Source organism: Nomascus leucogenys, chromosome 9 (genome assembly GCF_006542625.1).
Source record: "Nomascus leucogenys isolate Asia chromosome 9, Asia_NLE_v1, whole genome shotgun sequence".
NCBI classification, from domain to species: Eukaryota; Metazoa; Chordata; class Mammalia; order Primates; family Hylobatidae; genus Nomascus; species Nomascus leucogenys.
The window spans coordinates 103,398,717-103,419,806 of NC_044389.1; the positions used below are offsets into that span (position 1 = coordinate 103,398,717).

At 44.9% G+C, this 21,090-nt stretch overlaps 1 protein-coding gene across 1 annotated transcript in view; it reads right to left on the minus strand.

Annotated features, from left to right (window-relative positions):
- Positions 1–15,034, minus strand: part of PROSER2 (proline and serine rich 2) — a 49,169-nt gene extending 34,135 nt beyond the window's left edge. Inside the window, exon 1 of the mRNA XM_003257635.4 lies at positions 14,920–15,034. The gene's annotated coding sequence lies outside the window, so the exon portion shown is untranslated. The remainder of the gene's footprint in view (positions 1–14,919) is intronic.
- Between the last annotated feature and the right edge of the window lie 6,056 nt (positions 15,035–21,090).

Genomic DNA, 21,090 nt, shown 5'->3' on the forward strand with positions numbered 1-21,090 from the left:
GTTCAACCTCACTAGTGAACAAAAAAAGTGCAAGCTAAAACTACTACATTATTTCATACCTACTGGAGTGGCAAAAATTAGACAAAAAATAACAAGTGTCAGCAAGAACGTGGGTCAAGCTTTGTGAACCTGCTGGGAGTGAATTCACACAACCTTTCTGTAGGGCAACTGGGCAGTACTTAGAGAAACTAAGTGTGTCCTACGAGCCACACATCCCAGTGCTCAGCCTTCACTCCAGGGGAGCTGTCTACTAGGAACATATGGAAACACGTGCCAGGATGGGTATACAGTGTTGCTTGCTGTTGAGATGAGTTGGTGGCAGTCCAGGTTCTTCGCCTGCTATGAACTTTCTATAAGTAGAAACGTGGTAAATGCTTACTATGGAATACTGCACATCAGTTAGATCAGCTGGACGAGGCCATGCACAGACCTTCAAAGCATTCAATGAAAAGTCAGAGTTAGATTCTTAGCACAATTCTGTTCATGTACATTTAAAACCCAGCGCTGTATTTTACATGCATAGCCAGGCTCGCAAGCCAGTGGTGAGTCTGGGGGTGAGTGTGTGTGGGGTGCATGACCTGATTGTTCTAAAATAGACACCCGCCCACCTCACTCACCGGAGGGCACCTGAGTCTGGCTGCTACCAACACAGAAAAGGAAGGTTTCCTGGAGGTTAAAGAAATGATTTATCAGGTCATTTCAGCACCTTGGAGCCTTTGAAAGACCCAGTATGTCAGGAGATGATACAGGCAGATAAGCTATGATTTAATGAGGGAAGAAAAGACAGGCACCACCTAGAAACCCTGGGGCAATTCAGGAGGGAAGTCCGAAGACCGCAAGGGTGTAGTAACAGGAAGAGGAAAAACCCCGAAGGTAACCTTTTCTAGCATCACAGTTCAGCTCAAAACTAACCAGGGAACGGTTAACCCAATGCACTTTACTGAAGAATCTAAGCTGGAACAAGTAATATGAAGTTTCCCACATTCTACTATTAGGTTTTGCACCGAGTAAATGTGGGGGAAGGAAATCGTGTCTTATAAGACTTGGATTCCCTACAGACAGCTTCAACCAAATCACAAGCTAATTACTGTCTTTGGTAGTTCTGAACGTGAATGGAAAAATTATTCTTCTTAACCAAGTGATGTAGAACCAATCTTGCTTAGCATGTCTATGTTACATTTTAAAAACAGAGCTGTCCCAACTCATTGCCATTGCAAACACTTCACAAAAACAGGTCCAGGCTGGGTCTGAAGACTCAACCCCATGTACCTATATTGCTGCAGTTCTCCCTTATCTGAGGGGGTATGTTCCAAGACCCTCAGTGGATGCTTGAAACTGTAGACAGCACCGATCCCAACCCGTCTGCCAGCAATCGGAGCTTGTTTGTGTTCATGTCTTCTACCTACAAATGTCACTAAGCACTTGTCACACAGTGGCCATAACTTGTACAGTATGAAGTGTGACAGCAAAACTAATATAAATTTCTTTTTCCTTCTTCACACCTTCACAGACAGAAGATGATTTGTTCTTACAGTAGGTCTTAGCGACCTCAGCATTTGATTTTTTTTCTTCTCTAACTTGAGAACTTTCACACCTTTTCACTTCAAGGAAGCACTTGGTAGCTTCTCTTCAGCATATACAAATTACCAGCCAGCATCATGCCTCATCTGCTTCAGGGCCATTATTAAATAAAAGTGACTTGAACATAAGCACTGTCACATAGACAGCTGATCTGAGAACTGAGTTGGCTACTAAGTGATGGGCAGGTGGGGACTCCAGGCAAAGGAGGATTCGCATGCAGGAGGCGATGGATCAGAATGATGCACTTCATCCCACTACTCAGAATGGTGCACAACTTAAAACTTATGAAGGATTTATTTCTGGAATTTTCCATTGCATATTTTTGGACCATGGTTGACTGCAAGTAACTGAAACCATGGAAAGCAAAACCGTGTGTAAGACAGGACTTCGGTATAGGTTTATAGACTCTCCTACCTTGTCCAGACACCCACCATTAATCAGCACTTTTAAGATACAGTCAAGACAAGCACAGCTGAGCTGGGAAAGAGGTAGAAATGAGCTTCTAAAAGACATCCCCCTTTCTGTGTCAGGATACACAGTAGGGCAGAGGTCAATGAGCATACTTATATACTACAGCAGGGTCAAAGTGCACATCTACACGCTAGGAAGGGGCTGGCGTGCACACCGCAAATTTTGTGAAGATTTATTCCAAAATATAGAATAAAGACATCTTAGGAAAGAAATTGTCTTTAAAGCTACATCCTGGCCAGGTGCGGTGGCTCATGCCTGTAATCCCAGCACTTTGGGAGGCCGAGGTGGGAGGATCACCTGAGGTCAGGAGATCGAAACCAGCCTGGCTAAAATGGTGAAACCCCGTCTCTACCAAAAATGCAAAAATTAGCCGGGTGTGGTGGTGTGCGCCTGTAATCCCAACTACTTGGGAAGCTGAGATTGGAGAATCGCTTGAACCTGGAAGGTGGAGGCTGCAGTGAGTGGACATCACACCACTGCACACCAGCCTGGCCAACAGAGTGAGACTCTGTCTCAAAAAAATAAACAAAAAAATTTAGCCAGGCATAGTGGTGGACACCTGTAATCCCAGCTACTCGGGAGACTGAGGCAGGAGAATCGCTTGAACCCAGAAGGTGGAGGTTGCAGTGAGCCAAGATTGTGCCACTGCACTGCAGCCTGGGCGACAGAGCGAGACTCTGTCTCTAGATAAATAGATAAATAAATAAAACCACATCCCCCAAAAATCCCTATATGGTGACTTAACAGCCAAGCCCTTTTCAAAAAGCTGTGTTTTCCTTGACCTTCAAGAGCACCATGAATGAGAGCGTTTCACAGTGGGAACTCTTTCTGAATCACCCCGCTCATTACCATGAGTGGGCTTCTTCATATGGGTAAGCAGTGGGTGAAAATAAAGATCAGGAAACACAAAACAGCCATTGTTGGCCCTAATGCTAGTGGCTCTTGACAACATTCATCCATGTGAACAGGCATCAGTGTCTTCTATGTGACAGGCACTTTGCTTTGATTTTACTCAAACGAAGAAGAGAGTCCTGCTTTTTCATAGTTTCTATCTGGTTCTGTGTTACTTCCTATTTTTATGTAATTGTGTATTAACAAAAATGAGTTTTATAATAAGAAATGTACTGGAAAAGGAAGCAATGAATGATGTCAAGACTCTTCTATAGTTTTTTAAACTCAATTCATAAATTAAAGGAAACTGAGTCCATACATTCTTTGTTTTCTATTATTCAACTTAAGTGGGGCTTTAAAAAACAAAAACAAACTCTTAGACTAAATTAACCATTTCCTTTTTACTCTAAAAATAATTTATAGACTACTTTCGTAAAAATAGGATTTTACCCTAGTTATCATGACACACCCGAGAGCTCTGAGCACACGCCTGGTTCCTTCTCTGCGTTCACACACTGAGCCCAATGTCCATGTCATCCCTGTCCCCGCCGCACCAAAGTTGCACATTCAGACACAAGTGCACAAAGCCAACCTCAGGCAGAGGTAAGAGGAGCTGGGGCTCCTAGAGCGTTTTCTTCCTCCAAGGTCAAAAGAAACCAACACTCATATCACACCCACCTGTAAACTACCAGATATTTCAATAACTAACATTTCTTTTTTTTTTTTTTTTTTTTTTTTTTAAGACAGATTCTCACTCTATCACCCAGGCTGGAGTGCAGTGGCACCATCTCAGCTTACTGCAACTTCTGCCTCCTGGGTTCAAATGATTCTCCTGCCTCAGCCTCCCAAGTAGCTAGGATTACAGGCACCTGCCACCATGCCTGGCTAATTTTTGTATTTTTAGTAGAGACAGGGTTTCACCAGGTTGGCCAGGCTTGTCTCGAACTCCTGACCTCAGGTGATCCACCAGCCTCGGCCTCCCAAAATGCTGGGATTACAGGTGCGAGCCACTGCGCCCTGCCAGGTGGCTGAGTTTTCATTTTCCTCATCTGTACTGCCAAGGAGCCAATCTGTAAGAATGCGAGGCTTTAAAAAGTGTCTCTCTAGAATCTGGCCTAGCCTTGTCTCTTCCACCTTCCTTTCCACGATATGAACCAGGTCTCCTATGAAAGTGCTATTCATGGCCAGGTGCGGTGGCTCACGCCTGTAATCCTAGCACTTTGGGAGGCCGAGGTGGGTGAGTCACGAGGTCAAGAGATCGAGATCATTCTGGCTAACATGGTGAAACCCCGTCTTTACTAAAAATACAAAAATTAGCTGGGTGTGGTGGCGAGTGCCTGTAATCCCAGCTATTTGGGAACCTGAAGCAGGAGAATCGCTTGAACCCAAGAAGCAGAGGTTGCAGTGAGCTGAGATTGTACCACTGCACTCCAGCCTGGGCGACAGAGCGAGACTCTGTCTCAAAAAAAAAAAAAAAAAAAAAAGAGCTACTCACTTGGGAACCCCTTCCCACTGCCTCCCTGCTGCCCTCCTCCCAGGCTTCAAAGCTTAGTTCAAAAACTCTACCGAACACGGTCAAGCCTTCGTGACTCCCTCATCACTGGCCTCCCCGCCAGACTCCCGAGCTTGCTGTTGATACCCACCGCTTGCTCACTCTATGTGCCATTTTCCCCACTTGGATACAATTGATCCCATAAAGTTTCTGCATGTAATTCTTATTTTCCTCCATTAGATGATAAACTCCTTGTAGGCAAAGCTCTTTTTTTTGTGTTTTGAGATGGAGCCTCACTCTTGTCACCCAGGCTGGAGTGCAATGGCATGATCTTGGCTCACTGCAACCTCCACCTCCTGGGTTCAAACGATTCTCCCGCCTCAGCCTCCAGGGTAACTGGGATTATAGGCACCAGCCACCACACCCAGCTAATTTTTGTATTTTGAGTAGAGATGGGGTTTCACCACGTTGGCCAGGCTGGTCTCGAACTCCTGACCCAGGTGATCCACCCATCTTGACCTTCCACCCATCTTGGCCTCCCAAAGTGCTGGGATTACAGGTGTGAGCCACCACACCCAGCCGGCAAAGCTTTTTATTTAAAAAAATTTTTTTGGAGATGGGGTCTCACTACATTACCCAGGCTGGCCTGGACCACCTGGGCTCAAACAATCCTCCTGCCTCAGCCTCCTGAGGTGGGACTACAGGTGTGAGCCACTGCACCCAGCAAAGACCTAAAAAAAAAAAAAAAAAGCCACAACATTTTGTATAATACTTGTCACAAAATACAGACTTAATCACTATTTGTTACTTAACCAAAATTAGTGTTTAAAAACTCTAAAACCAGCCTGTAATCCCAGCACTTTGGGAGGCTGAGATGGGTGCATCACTTGAGGTCAGGAGTTTGAGACCAGCCTGGCCAACAAGGTGAAATGTTGTCTCTACCAAAAAATACAAAAATTAGCCGGGCATGGTGGCATGTGCCTGTAATCCCAGCTACTCGGGAGGCTGAGGTGGGAGAATTGCTTGAACTTGGGAGGTGGAGGATGCCCTAAGCAAAGACCGAGCCACTGCACTCCAGCCTGGGTGACAGAGTGACACCCTGTCTCAAAAACAAAACAAAACTCTAAAACCATCTTATTAAAAAAAAGGATAGAGCACCCTAAAAACAGACCTTGGATCTAAAAGAAAAGCTTAAATACTTCAGAGTGGTTTCAAACATGTTAACATCAGTGTGGTTATTATCCCTCCCTCTCCACCATATTTATAGATCAAGTCCTTCCAACTTAGGAGAAATTAATCTCATCCAATTTATACATTTAAATCGGGAAACGGGCGGATGAGGGGAGTGACTTTAAACACAGCAGTAGAAAGGATGCTTAACCCAGCTTCATAAATAACGATGTATTAAAAAGTTGACGCCAATATACATTACACACGCTAACCCAGTAACGCCTCCCAATATTAATAGGTAATCCCCGTCAATATGAATGTGTATGCATCTCCAAGTGTAATCCATGACCAAAATTAATCTTAAAAATGGGCCTCCACAGAAATACAGAGGCTGCAGTAAAATAAATATGAAGCATATGAAGCAACTACTCTTTACTCTGCGCTATTTCTCAATTTCAAGAAAAAAACCTTGGAAAGAAAAGAATGCTTCCAAAAATTCTCCCTAAGCAAACTAGGACTATATCCCAGCACTGAAGATCAAAGAAAGATCCAGGTGGAAGTTGGCTGCTGGGAGTGTGGGCAGTTTTGTTCTGGAGTTTTGAATCGTCGATGCGGTCACGGGTTAGCACCCTTTTCATATGATTCTGCTTTTCCTCCAAATTGGGATTTCCCTTCTGAAATGCCTTACGTAAGAACTTAGAACCTTAAACACAGATTTTAAAAGGCTAGTAATTCTACTTCCTGGAAGAATGATCATGCTTTCACTTTTTTTTTTAATTTTAAATTTAATTTTTTTTAAATAAAAAGCACTTTCTGAACAATGTACAAAAACAAGGTTGATTTCAAACTGTCTCTGTTGTGAATAGTTTCAGCTGTGTTAGTAGGAGCAGTGACTTACTCCCATCACATGGAAGTAGTTGATTCGCCCACACTTAAAGCAAACAAGTTCACCAGGTCGCCTTACCTAGAGAGGCTGGTTTAACAGGCCCCGAGGGAAGAAGTTTCCTACTGTCGGTTCGCCATCACTGAAAAAGATACCAAAACCAGATTTTCCTAAAGTAAAATCTCACCTGAAAACAATCGTGACCAGACATCTGATTGGGTCCTAGTAACAAAAAGGAATGACCCAGAAGGAAGGCGAGGGGAGGTCAACCAGAGCAGAGTCTAGCTGGGGAACAGTTCTAGCTGACGCAATGTTTGCAAATTGGTATCAATCTCCGAAGTTTTGGAAAATAATGAAAATTGAAAAAAGAAATGTTTGTGAAGAGAGACCCTGCACATTTTTTACTCAGCTCATTTTTGAAAAATGGACAGTTGGTATGTCTATTACATTTCTGGATTCCTGAGCAAATTATTTATGGATAGAAGGAAATTCCAGTTGAAGTCATTCTACTTTTGTGAAACAAGTTTGTGTGCTTTGTCTTTATTTGCTTAGCAAATATTACTGAGCACCCAATATGTGCTTCACTAATGAGATAAATGTAGTACTTCTCGCTAGGAAGGAATTACACCTTATTGTTTTATAGGGTTCTACAGTGCTCCAACACCCACACCCCAAGAAGCTCAAAATTCTTGGCTGAATTTTTAATCCATGCTCCCAGTGAAAAGAAAGCTGGCTTAGAGCATGTTCATTTAGCACTGGTATTTATAACACCTGGTTAGACTGGCAGCCGTGGTCTGATTTACATATCTTATCTCAAGTTGAACAGATTTAAATCCACACCAGCGTGGAACAAGCTCACACAAGACCTCCTGCTGGGAATCCAACGCATGAAACTTTTAACCTCATCTTCCACCAGTCCGTTTGCGAGCCGGATGACGCATGATGTCAGTAAGGTAAGGCCAGTAACCACCTCCTCCCTGGGGAGGAGCTAGAGGCTGCTTCTCCTCCTGCTCTTCCTATACCTCTGGGGAACCTGCTAGCAAATTCCTCAAGTCAATCCAAGCCTGTGGGCACAAAGGCATTACCCAGTTTTAATAGGACAGAGAGAAAGCAGGGGTTTTTAGCACATTTTTAAGCAATGGGGACCACCAAATGTTTGTTGAAAAAACTGGAAGACTCCAACTAACAGTTCCCATGTTACTATTTTCAGAAGTCTAAGGAATGCCTATCAATCTCTCTCAGAGAAATCAGGACACCTTTAAGTAGCTCAAGGGTAGAGTCGGCTATGGAAAACAGAATGGAGATTTCTCAGGGACTAAACCTACAACTACCACAGGACCCAGCAATCTCACTACTGGTTATCTACCTACAGGGAGAGAAATCATTACATCAAAAGACACCTGCACTTGCACCTTTACCACGGCGCTGTTCGCACTTGTACCTTTACCGCGGTGCTGTTCACAGTAACCGTCACGGAATCAATCTAGGCGTCCATTGAGAGATGACAGGATAAAGAAAATGTGGTATATAAACACCACGGATGCCTACTCAGCCATAAAAATGAATGCAATCATGTCTTTTGCAGCAACATGGATGGAACTGAAGGCATTATCCTAAGTGAAAGTCTAACTCTAACTCTGAAAGTCAAACACTGCATGTTCTCACAAGTGGGAACTAAATGATGGGTCCACATAAATGCACAGAGTGCAATAATGGACATGGAAGAGACTCCAAAAGGTGGGACGGTCCACGGAGCGGGGAGAGGAGGGCTGAAAAACTGCCTATTGTGGCTGGCACAGTGGCTCACACCTGTAATCCCAGCACTTTGGGAGGCTGAGGTAGGTGGATCACTTGAGCTCAGGAGTTCGAGACCAGCATGGCCAACATGGCAAAACCCCATCTCTACTAAAATGCAAAAATTAGCCAGGCATGGGGGCACATGCCTGTAGTCCCAGATACTCCGGAGGCTGAGGTGGGAGAATTGCTTGAGCCCAGGAGGTGAGGGCTGCAGTGAGCCAAGATCACGCCACTGCACTCCAGCCTGGGTGACAGAGTGAGACTCAGTCTTAAAAAAAAAAAAAAAAAAAAAAAAATCAGAAGAAAGAAAATTAACAGAACAGACTCACCTCATGTACATTTTAGTGCCATCTCATTCTTAAAGTGATACTGCTGGCATTAGCATGAGCTCATGCAACAAATTCATTGGTTACCTGGTGTAGATGGTGGGCAATTTGTGGCATATGAAAAAACCGTGGTACAGCGCCTCTAAGTCAGTTTGGCAAGTCTGACAGAGCTGGTTCTAGCTTTCTACTCTAGCACAATACTTTTTTTTTTTTTTGAGACAGAGTCTCACTCTGTCTTACAGGCTAGAATGCAGTGGCACAATCACAGCTCACTGTAGCCTCAACCTCCTGGGCTCAAGCATCTCCTGCCTCGGCGTCCTGAGTAGCTGGGTCTACAGGTGCACACTACCACACCTGGCTAATTTTTTAATGTTTTGTAGATGGAGGTCTCCGTATGTTTCTCAGACTGGTCTCAAACTCCTGGGTTCAAGCAATCCTCCCACCTTGGCCTCCCAAGGTGTTGGGATTACAGACATGATCTAGCATGCCTGGGTATGTAATACTTTTTAAAAAACTTTTTTTTGTACCTAAAATTCAATTCGACAATTGACATGCCCAGGTGTCTTCCCCTTGTTCATACCATCTTATATCTTCCTTTTTCTATGCTGCCTTCCTCAGTCCCTAACATCCTGTTCAACTTCAAGTTAATCCCTCCATATGTAAATGTCTACTCCACAGGAGAGCCGGGAAACAAGATCTGCCACTGCAGCCTACTCAGAAACCTTCGCTGGTCCATGCCCCCGACTGGAAGGCTAACCCCTTGCAGCGTAATAACTGACTCCTCGATTCTACCATGTTGGCCTAAATTTTCCCCTATACTGCCCTTGTTGGCCCAGCTCAAAAGCTACATTCTCCAGCTGGTGTTCTGCCACCCCTGACAGAAAGACTCTCTCTCCTCTGCTCCCAAAACACCTGTGGGTCTCTGTTATCAATTCACATTGGACACTGAACGTCTCCTTTACCCACGCAAAGCTTCATGGGAGCAGGGCCCACACTGCCTTAGTCACCTCCGTATTCCCAGCGTGTTAGGAACTCAAATCTTCACTACAACTCTTTAAACTCTCAGCATGTTTGTTTATTTATTTATTTATTTATTTATTTTGGAGAGAGTCTCGCTCTGTCGTCCAGGTTGGAGTGTAGTGCGTGATCTCAGTTCACTACAACCTTCGCCTCCCGAGTTCAAGCGATTCTCCTGCCTCAGCCTCCCAAGTAGCTGGGATTACAGGCACGCACCACCACGCCAAGCTAATTTTTTGTATTTTTAGCAGAGATGGGGTTTCACCATGTTGGCCAGGGTGGTCTCAAACTCCCGACCTCAGGTGATCCGCCTGCCTTGGCCTCCCATAGTGCTGGGATTACAAGTGTCAGCCACCGTGCCCGGCCAAAATGCTCTGAATATTTATAGAAAATACCAATTGCACTATTTTTGGAGGCAGCAACGGACCCAACTCACCTGTTTATAGTCTAGTACAAAAGAGTATAGACTTTTTTTTTTTTTTCACACAGAGAGTTCCTTTAAGTAATATGTGCAAACTAAATGGTTTGAAATACCCCCAGAATCAGGTTTGTAAAGGAAAGCTATATATAGTGAAACTCCAGTTTCAAGGTCTGAGAAGCCATTCAGTCTTACCCCAAATTTTATAGACCAGGAATCCAAGTTCCAGAAGGGTGAAGGGTGAACCCTGAGGCCACACAGCTATCGGGGGCTGAAACCTGACGCAGATCTCTTAAATTCCAGTGTAGTACCGTTCTTTTTCCCGATGTGCCCACTAACCTAATTTAAAAAAATAAAATGTAATCTGTGCACATCGCAAAGACGTATATTAAAAAAAGAAGGTGGCTCTTGCCTGTAATCCCAGCACTTTCAGGGGCTAAGGTGGGGGGATTGCTTGAACCCAGGGGTTCAAGACCATCCTGTGCAACACAGCGAGACTCATCTCTATCAAAAATACAAAAATTAGGCAGGCATGGTGGCACGCACCTGTAGTCCCAGCTACTCTAGAGGCTGAAGGGGGAGGATCATCTGAGCCTGGGAGGTCAAGGCTGCAGTGAGCTGTGATTATGCCACTGCGCTCCAGTCTAGGTGACAGAGTGAGACCATGTCTCAAAAAAAAAAAAAAAGAGGACTTCTATGTTTGTATGCCCAATGACCCGCCCAATAGCTTGGCACATTGTACGTGGTCAATCCACAAATACTGTACTGCCAGATGAACTGATCAATACCCCAGGCTTGGGGTCAAGAACTACAACAGGCAGAAGATTAAAAATGACAAAGCACAAGTCAGACAACTGGCTTCCGAGGAGAAGCAGCAGCAGCCTAAAAGAGAAAGCAGGAAAAGACCCACAACAGAAGCTTTAGGAAGGAACCTAAATATACAAACCAAGCCCTATACAAATAACTGTACTTAGTCACATGCAAAATTTCACGATATGAAAGCTAACACAAAAAGAGAATCAAGTTCTCAGCAGACATTTCTCTAAAGAAGATGTGGCCAACGAGCATCTGAAGAGATGTCCAGAATCAAAGTCATTCGAGAAATGCACCAAAACCACCGTGAGATACTACTTCATACCCACTAGGAGGACCGGAATTTTTTTTTTTTTTTTTTGTAAAGGAAGGCCAAGCGTGGTGGCTCATGCCTGTAATCCCAGCACTTTGGAAGGCAGATGTGGGAAGATCGCTTGAACCCAGGAGTTTGAGACCAGCCTGGGTAACATGGCAAAACCCAGTCTCTACAAAAAACACAAAAACACAGCTGGACGTGGTGGCATGTGCCTGTGGTCCTAGCTACCCCGGAGGCTGAGGTGGGAGGATCACTTGAGCCTGGAAGGCTGAGGCTGCAGTGAGCTGAGATCGTGCCACTGCACTCCAGCCTGGGCAACAGGTGAAACCCTATCTCAGAAAAAAAAAAAAAAAAAAAAAAAAAAAGGCCAGGTGCAGTGGCTCATGCCTGTAATCCCAGCACTTTGGGAGGCCGAGGTAGGCGGATCATGAGGTCAAGAGATCAAGACCATCCTGGCTAACACAGTGAAACCCCCATCTCTACTAAAAATACAAAAAATTAGCCGGGCGTGGTGGTGGGCACCTGTGGTCCCAGCTACTCAGGAGGCTGAGGCAGGAGAATGGTGTGAACATGGGAGGCGGAGCTTGCAGTGAGCCAAGATCACACCACTGCACTCCAGCCTGGGCAACAGAGCAAGACTCTGTCTCAAAAAAAAAAATAAATAAATAAATAAAAAGGCAGGGGAAAATAACAAGTAGGTTGACAAGGATGTTGAGAAACTAGAACCCTCACACGTTGCTAGTGGGAACACAAAATGGTACAGCTGCTATAGAAAACAGTTGGCAGCTCCTCAGCAAGTTAATCACAGAATTACCATATGACCCGGAATTCTACTTTCAGGTACAGACCCAAAAGAATTGACAACAGGTGTTCAAACAAAAAACTTGTACACAACGGTTCATAGCAGTACTATTCACAATAACCAAAAGGTGGAAACAACCCAAAGTCATTCATCTGATGAATGGGTAAATAGAATGTGATCTGTCCACACAATGGAACATTATTCAGCCATAAAAAGGAGGGAAGCAATGATACACGCCATGACATGGACGGACCTTGAAAAACACTGTGCTAAGTCAAAGACGCCAGACACAAGAGGCCACAGATTTTAAGATTCCATCTGTATAAACATCCAGAAGGGGCAAGTCTACCGAGACAGAAGGAGATCAGTGGTTGCCAGAGGTTGGGAGAGGGGAATGGGAATCGTCTGCTTAACGAGTTTCCTTTTCGAGTGATGAAAAAGCTCTGGAACTTGATAGCGGTGATGATTGCATAACATTGGGAATGGAATGTACTTAATGCCACTGATTTGTGCACTTTAAAGTGGTAAATTTTATGTTCTATGTATTTGACTATAATAAAAAAGATAAACAGCATCAAGTCTTTACAGTGCTACAGTCTCTGGCAATATCCAGTCCGAAGAGGCACGTTCACGAAGAGCTCCCCCATCCCTGTCTGACAAGGCAGAATGCTCTCTCCATACGGTCCTTCCCTGCCAATCCTGAATGCACAGATTAGAAACCCAGCACCAACTTTCTTAAAATACTCTTAGGTTTCAAGATGAATGCTGCCAGTCTAGAAAGGGGACAAGGGCATTACGGAGAGCGGCAGCTTCACTGTGGGTTCCGCAGACAGAGGCTGTTGATGCCACTGGCTGGACATAACCCGTGCAGAGGGCAGTGCCTCCATGAACACAGGCTTTCCTATGGTGGCCAGGAGACCCCTCAGAGTGGAGCGGGATGGCTGCAGTCAGTCAGGGGCGGAATTGCAAGGCCCTCTTCTTAGAGCACACAGGCATCTAGGAAGCAAGCCACCAAGTGCAAAGGAAAGTGAAACGCAACGATGGCCTTCACCGTCAAAGGAAAGAGCTCAGGTTCTGGGATGCTCCTAGGATTCCCCTGGCACCTCCCGAATGGCCTCTGTGCCACTGGCAGCTGTCCCACAACACTGCAGATAAGATGCACTTGAATTTCTAGTTCTAGAGGCTCCCGGGTTCTCAGCTCTGCTCTACGCAGGCCCTTCCTCTCTCCCCCTTCAGGTTTCCAGGCTCCACTCCTGGAGTTATCTGAGATGATCTTCCAAATCAACACACAGTGCCAACTCTGGGCGCCTTGGGTGTCTGAGAACTTTGGAACCAAGGCCAGGTATCTCTTCAGCTGCTGATGAAGGCTTGCTTGATCTGGTTTTAATCAGTTTGGGCCATGTGGCTGTTATCTAGAAATGACCGTAGGCTGGATGACCAGTCACGGCTCTGCGCGCTGTAGGTGGTCAGTCTACAAATATTCCTGAATGAATTAATGGGCAACTCCCCTACCCCCAGCAACCACAGATTCAAACACGCTCAGACCTTCCTAAAAGCATCGCTCCTCTTTCCAGCCTTCGCTCCACTATCACTCTAATTTCGGATTTCTGATTTCTAGTAATGGAGAAAATGTGTTACTTTTAAATCATCAGCACCTAAAATTTCCAAAGAAAGCTCATTTGAAGTGCTGTTACCAAGGAATATAGTCACTTTAACATGGCTATTACTAGTCTGGACAAGAAAACACACAAGATTCCATACATACGCTGTCAACTTTGGCAAGAAAGATTTTAGACAACTTCCATCCTTCCCACCCAATCCCAAGTCAATAGGGCATTTGTTTGTATTTCCACACTGGCTTCATGAACGAAAATACCTCCTCCACCTAGAAAAACAATCAGTAACATTCAGACACGGAACTTGGAGGGCAAACTTTTTAGTGCATGCTGGGGCACTTTTATGTAGTGTTTTTAAAAAATAATGTAAAAAGTATTTTTAATAAAGTTTTCTCCTATGAATATTTCCCTCAAGTTTCCACGTATGCCTGGTTTGGTCTTTCGATACCTTTCAGAAATATCGATTTTTAAAAAATATTCTCCGTTAAAATTGGAGCCAGAAAGAACCTTCTTCCTACAGATCTGAACATTTTACTCTGTTTAGGGTGGAAAAACACACACACAGTCATTTTCTTTCATTCACTTTTTCTGCTCTGCACACACTAGGTTCTGGTAAAGAGTTAAAAGTTTTGAGGTTAGTTCCTGCGGTTAAGGAAAAAAAAAAAATACACCAAACAACTAGATGCTTAAATTTAGACTCCGTAAAACAATACTGGGAAACTTTCAAAGCCTTGGAGAAATACTGGAGTTTATTTTACTGCCTTTTCAATTTCATCACACGGGACACATTTTCTGCTCTATTTTAGTCCCTCCCGCCGCGCTGGGCTGGGGAGACCCTGCACATCCGCGCGTGATTCCAGGACCTGGGGGCCCGGGTGGAACAGGTGGCTCGGCCCGCCGTGTCGGACCCGCACCCTCTCCCCGAGGCCGCATGGGGGTCCCACGGCGCAAAGGACAGGGGTCCCGGGTTGGGGGGACGAGCGGTGGGGACAGCGGGGACGCTTTGCGCCCAAGGCTGGGAAACCCGCCTCCACCCCTGCGCCCCCAGGATAGCCCCAGACTCGGAACCCAGCGCGCTCCCCGCCGCGCCCCGACTCCGAGGTCCCCGAGAAGGCAGCGACGCCCCGGGGTCGCGGGTCGGGCACCAGGTGGCCTCTGCGGCGGCGCCGGGCTCCCCCAGTCGGAGCGAGGAGCGCGCAAGGCAGGGTCCGGCGCCCCCTCGCTGCCCGACCCGCCGGCGTCCTAGCCAGACCCGAGTGCCGCCACCGCCGCCAGGACGCCCTCCCGTCGCTCCAGCCCTGCCCGGAGTCCTAGGGCCACACTCACCTCGCGGGAGACCCCTACTCCGGGACTGAGGTGTCCCCACAGCCAGCGACCCGGAGCCCTCACGCCGCCGCCCGTCCGGCGCAGACTGTCCCGGGCCGCCCCACCGCGCGTTCTCCCCGTGCGCGCTCCACCGCCCGCCGCGCGCTCGCGCCGCCGGGACTCGCGATCCTCAGGCACGCACTGCGCGCGCCCCCAACGCTTAAAGGGCCAGGCCCCGCCGCGCTGGGGTCCTCGCGGCCGCCTCCCGGGGGCCCTCGGTCAAGGTGTGAAGTTCGAGTTGGGGGACATCACCGTGAAAATCCCCAACCCCATCGCCGAGCGACCCACGCGGAGAAAAGCAATAGGGATGTGTGTCTGAAGCTTGCAAGAGATGGGACATTAATTTAATCTAATTTTTATTGAGGCAGGGTCTTGCTGTGTCGCCCAGGCTGGAGTGCACGCTGTGCCATCTTGGCTCACTGCAACTTCCAAACTTCCACCTCCCAAGCTCAAGTGATCCTCCCATCTCAGCCTCCCGAGTAGCTGGTACCACAGGTGCACGCCACCACACCAGCTAATTTTAAAATTTTTTGTAGAGATGGGTGGGGTCTCATTATATTGCCCACGTTGGTCTGGAACTCCTGGGCTCACGCGATCCTCTCACTTCAGCCTCCCAAAGTGCTGGGATTACAGGCCTGAGCCACTGCACCTGGCCTTTAATTTTTTCTTTTCTTTTTTATTATGGTCAGCTTTGAGAGGCTATTTTATACTTAATAATGCTGATGCAACTTACTGCATACCTGTACCCTCAGACACAGCATTTAATGTGCATACACCACATACATTATTTCATCTAATCCTTAAAATGGTTTTCTGGTTTCTTAACCCCATTTTACAGAGCAGGAAAGCTGAGGTTCACACAGCTGAAGAAACTCGTGGGAGAATTTTTGACCCCACGGCTCGCTGCATTTTCTTCTTCAGGCTATCACCGTGGAAATATCTCCTAAGGTTAATAGCTGGTTGCGGAAGGCTTTTGGAAGTTGGTGGAAGTTAATGTTACTGGGTTTAACTCAGTAGGCAGGGAGAAAGCAAGGGTTATGGGGTTGTATTAATTGTAGGGTTTGTTATATACTCAAATGGCAAACGTTATAACAACCTAGATTCCCAAAATGTTTGTATTGATTCCCATTTTACAGAAAACTAAGAAGGAAGTGGTTGCACAGAATGACAGAGTCACTGGCCCCACTCAGGGTTCAGCCCCAATGCCTTAGTCCTGAGGTCATTTCTTTGCCCTCCCCAGAAAGAGAAACCTGATTAAAGGGAAGAAAACTTTTCCTCTAATAACACATTGGCCTCACCTAACTCCCTGCATCTTTAATTAATGTTTACAAAGCACTTTAATCTACCCAACTTGCTACTTAATTGGGTCAGTATTATTATCCTCTCTTTCTGAACAAAATCCAGGAGACAATCAACTCTGACAATCCTTAATCCTCAGTGAATAATAAACCTAAGCTTTCTGGTTATGTTCTTTTATTTTCCCTCTTACATTTTTGTCTCATGTTGTGTTAAATATGAACACATTTATAATGAAGTGACATAATAAATGGTAATATTAAACACCTACCTATAGGTAACAGGTAATATAGCAGCTGCTGTCTTTAAGGAATTCATTTTATTTTATTTTTTGAGACAGGGCCTTGTTCTGTTGCCCAGGCTAGAGTGCAGTGGTGAGATTGTAGCCTACTGCAGCCTCCAACTCCTGGGCTCAAGTGATTCTCCTGCCTCAGCCTCCCAAGCTGGGACTCCAGGCATGAACCATTATGCCTGGCTAATTTTTTATTTTTCTTTTTGTAGAGACAGGGTCTCACTCCCACAGTAGTCTCAAACTTCTGGGCTCAAGCGATCCTCTCCCTTGGGCCGCTCAAAGTGCTGGGATTAAAGACATGAGCCACCACACTCGGCCCTTTAAGGAAATCAGATCAAGAGAAAAAAATTTTTCCCTTGATTTTGATAAATGATAAATAATTTTGATAAATGTTGATAAATGCTTTCTAGAATTAGTTTTCTTTTTATTATTATTCTTTTTGCTCGGTTAAACTTTTATGGTGCCTTTTCTTGCAGCTGAAAAAGAAATGAGAGGGATGAGATTGAAGGATGATGGGGTTAGCAAGGAAGAAAGGGAAAAGAAAAAGGCAGAAAAATAGAAGCAGAAAATGAACAAGGAAGAAAATGAGACTGAGAAGGCTTCAATCAACAGGCAGTTAGGGATGTGAGGCCAGCCCCTGCTAGCATGTCCTAAATCTTTATGGGAATTATGATCAGGTGGCCCTCCTGTGGCCTGGCACAGACCTGGCCAGAAAGTTAGCTCAGGCTGGCCTACCGCCCCAATGACCCCTGGCCTATGCACCTTTATGACAACTGTACGCACAAAGGGACTAAAAAGTGAGAAAGGACAGTGAAGCCAGGTCAGAGGAAAAGAAATGGTTTACAGGGGGAAATTTAAAGATGGTTATTTGGCCGGGAACGGTGGCTCATGCCTGTAATCCCATCACTTTGGGAGGCCAAGATAAGCAGATCACCCGAGGTCAGGAGTTCGAGACTAGCCTGGCCAACATGGCGAAATCCCATCTCTACCAAAAATACAAAAATTAGCTGGGCGTGGTGGCACATGCCTGTAATACCAGCTACTCAGGAGGCTGAGCTAGGAGAGTTGCTTGAACCCAGGAGGTGAAGGTTGCAGTGAGCCGAGGTTACGTCACTGCACTCCAGACTAGGTGACAGGATCTGTCTCAAAAATAACTAAATAAAGATAGTTATTTATGAAAGTACTTAGATAATGTCCATAGGAAAATAAATGAACAAAGAAATATCTGGAGGGTCTTTGTATTGTTACAGTTTTAAAACCTATGAAATTTTTAAAATTTCACTGTAATGTCACTTGACTTTTTCATAAATGTTTTCTGAGGCTGGTCTTTGCTAAGAAAATCCTGATAATACATGACCCCCAAATATTAAAGAAATATTAATGAACTTTATATAGGTTAAGAATTTTAAAGTAAGCTAAAAAAAAAAAAGCTATGTCTTTTTATGTTATAAAGGAGCATATTAATTACTGTATAAAATTGACTTCAGGGCCGGGCGCAGTGGCTCACGCCTGTAATCTCAGCACTTTGGGAGGCCGAGGCGGGTGGATCACGAGGTCAGGGGATCGAGAACATCCTGGCTAACACGGTGAAACCCCGTCTCTACTAAAAATACAAAAAATTAGGTGGGCGTGGTGGTGGGCACCTGTAGTCCCAGCTACTCGGGAGGCTGAGGCAGGAGAATGGCGTGAACCCGGGAGGCGGAGCTTGCAGGGAGCAGAGATCGCGCCACTGCTCTCCAGCCCGGGCGACAGAGCGAGACTCCGTCTCAAAAAAAAAAAAAAAAAAAAAAAAAAAAAAAAAAAAAAATTGACTTCAGAAACTGTACTATATTGTAATATATATCGTGACCACTAGAGGGAAGCAGACAGGAAAGGAGAAAGAAAGGTAAGAAAATTTCGTAACTTTACTAAAAAATCGACAGCAGTTTGCATCTGACAGGGGAGATGTAAAAGACATGATTTGTTATTACCTTAAGCTGTTTATCCTTTTTGAGCCTCAGTTCCTCATCTATATAATAAGACTATTAACACCTACCCTATAAGGCTAAAATAAAAGTATTTTGAAGTGTATCTGAACAAATTAAACAAATAACAGGTGAGAAAAGTTAACAAAATTAAGAAAATGAAGAAAAACATGGGAAATTGACCTATTTATTATTGAAACATAGTCTAAGGCTGTACTGATGAAATGTATCATAATAGAACAATATAACCCAGGAAAAGGTAGTGTACACTTTCATATGTGATAAAAGTCATCAAAAATAAATGAAAAAGAGATGGAGTCTCAATAAATGGAGGTAAGAAACGTAGTACTTCGAAAAGATAATCAAGTTAAGCCCTTACCTGTCATTATATGCTGAAAGATGTTCTAGCTACATTAAATAATTTTAAGGTTGAGCGTGGTGTCTCACGCCTGTAATCCCAGCACTTTGGGAGGCTGAGGCAGGAGGATTGCTTGAGCCCAGAATTTCGAGACCAGCTTGAGCAACATAATGAGACCCTCCCTCTCTACAAAAAATACAAAAATTAGCCAGGCGTGGTAGTGCATGCCTGTAGTCCCAGCAGCTCACAAGGCTGAGATGGAAGGATCACCTAAGCCTGGGGGGATTGAGGCTGCAGTGAGCTGTGATCGTGCCACTGCAATCCAGCTCAGAGGCAGAGAGAGATCGTGTCTCAAAAAAACAAAAAAAAATTTTTAAATTAGGGGAACATAGGCAAATATTTATTTGATCTCAAGGTGAAGAAAGAAAAGAAATGGAATACTCAGGAAGGAAATGACCATTAGATTCGATTGCATACAATTTTAAAAATTCTGGTAACTAAAAATATTGCAAACAGAATTCTAAAAGACAAAAAAAAATCTGAAATGACAAAACTCTGCATAACAAACCCAAGAGTTAATTGCATCTTTAGGAGTACACGCAGATTAATAAGAAAACCCTAATAAGTCTGTGGGAAAATTTCCTTAAAGAGAAAATTAAAGTGGTTAGTAATTAGCCATGCGTATATCTGTGTAAGTGTGTGTTATTACATTTTAAAGGGTTTAGGTTACCTAGTAATTTCAAAAATAAAAATGTTAAATAATATACAATATTTTCACCTTATAAATTAGAAAATATATTTCAGGTTCTAATATTCAATGCTGGCAGGAGTGCAAAGAAATGGGCAATTTTATTTATTTATTTAGAGACGGAGTCTTGCTCTGTCACCCAGGCTGGAGCGCAGTAGTTCCATCTCACCTCACTACAACCTCAGCCTCCCAGGTTCAAGCGATTCTCAGGTCTCAGCCTCCCGAGTAACTGGGACTACAGGCGTGCACCACCACGCCAGGCTAATTTTTTGTATTTTTAGTAGAGATGGGGTTTCACCATGTTGGCTAGGCTGGTCTCGAACTCCTAACCTCAAGTGATCCACTGGCCTGGGCCTTCCAAAGTGCTAGGATTATAGGTATGAGCCACCCTGCCTAGCCAATGGGCAATTTTATTTATTTTTATTTTTTTATTTTTAGATGGAGTCTTGCTCTGTCGCCTAGGCTGGAGTGCAGTGGCACGATCTTGGCTCACTGCAGCCTCCGCCTCTCAAGTTCAAGTGATTCTCCTGCCTCAGCCTCCGGAGTAGCTGGGATTACAGGCACATGCCGCCATGCCCGGCTAATTTTTTGTGTTTTTAGTAGAGACGGGGTTTCACCATGTTAGCCAGGATGGTCTTGATCTCTTGACCTCGTGATCCACCTGCCTCGGCCTCCCAAAATGCTGGGATTACGGGAGTGAGCCACTGCGCCCGGCTCCAGTGGGCAATTTTAAATACAATTAGTGGGAACATAAGTTGATATAACTTAACTGAAAAGCAATTTTGTAAAATATTTCTTTTTTTTGTTTGTTTTTGAGACGGAGTCTGGCTCTGTCGCCCAGGCTGGAGTGCAGTGGCGCAATCTCGGCTCACTGCAAGCTCCGCCTCCCGGGTTCATGCCATTCTCCTGCCTCAGCCTCCCGAGTAGCTGGGACTACAGGCGCCCACCACTTTGCCTGGCTAATTTTTTTTGTATTTTTAGTAGAGACGGGGTTTCACCGTGTTAGCCAGGATGGTCTCGATCTCCTGACCTCGTGATCTGCCCGCCTCGGCCTCCCAAAGTGCTGGGATTACAGGCGTGAGCCACGGTCCCCGGCCGTAAAATATTTCAAGAGCTTAAAATGTTTATGTGTTTTGACCCTGTAATTCCATATCTAGGGCTTCTATGGAAAAAATAAAAAATATTCAGAAAGATTTATGGATAAAGATATATATACACTGTCTCCCTTTTCCATACTGTCAGGAAATTAGAAACAACCAAAATACCCCAAATCAGGGAGAAGTTTAAATAAATATTATGCAGCTGTTAAAAATAAGGAATTTCGGCCAGGCGCGGTGGCTCACGCCTGTAATCCCAGCACTTTGGGATGCTGAGGCGGGCAGATCACCTAAGGTCAGGAATTCGAGCCCAGCCTGGCCAACATGGTGAAACCCCATCTCTACTAAAAATACAAAAAATTAGCTTGGCATGGTGG